Source organism: Sinocyclocheilus anshuiensis, unplaced genomic scaffold (genome assembly GCF_001515605.1).
Source record: "Sinocyclocheilus anshuiensis isolate Anshui unplaced genomic scaffold, SAMN03320099.WGS_v1.1 scaffold1051, whole genome shotgun sequence".
NCBI classification, from domain to species: Eukaryota; Metazoa; Chordata; class Actinopteri; order Cypriniformes; family Cyprinidae; genus Sinocyclocheilus; species Sinocyclocheilus anshuiensis.
This window is the reverse complement of record NW_015546234.1, coordinates 796680-797151: the sequence shown is the minus strand read 5'-3', so window position 1 is coordinate 797151 and position 472 is coordinate 796680. Positions and strand designations below refer to the sequence as shown.

The window sequence follows — 472 nt, the reverse complement described above, 5'->3', positions numbered from 1 at the left end:
ATGTCCTTTATACAGTATTTTGAGTGATGACTGATGAGCAATGGGCTGCTGCTGCTTAACTAAGTAAACAAAGACAAAACTACAATAGCATATTTACAGATTAAACTGACCTGCACTTGAAACCCTGAACAGTAGTTGTGCTTCTCTGCTGCACCTGTGCGCTTCCACAGTCCACTCCATTCTCTCTCTCGCACTGATTACTCTGATGAGGCGCGGAGAGCGCGCGAGCCGAAGCACTGCCTGTCACGACTAGCCGATTCATGATTTATTAGAGATTTAGTTATCGAATGGCGAATTGGAATGGAAATACTCGCTTTAGTACATTCGGCAGGCACCTATACAATAATAATATTAAAATAGTGGGCCAAATCGGCTGCCAGGCCACCGGGAATAGTCCCGGTTCTCCCGATGGCCAGTCCGCGTCTGATTTCCACAGACACGCAGAACGTGCAGGATTCATATATTGTCTTTT

General features: G+C 45.8%; 1 protein-coding gene across 1 annotated transcript in view; it reads left to right on the top strand.

The window, feature by feature from the left end:
- Nucleotides 1–472, top strand: part of LOC107701456 (reticulon-1-like) — a 32477-nt gene that overhangs the window by 27846 nt on the left and 4159 nt on the right. The window lies entirely within an intron of this gene.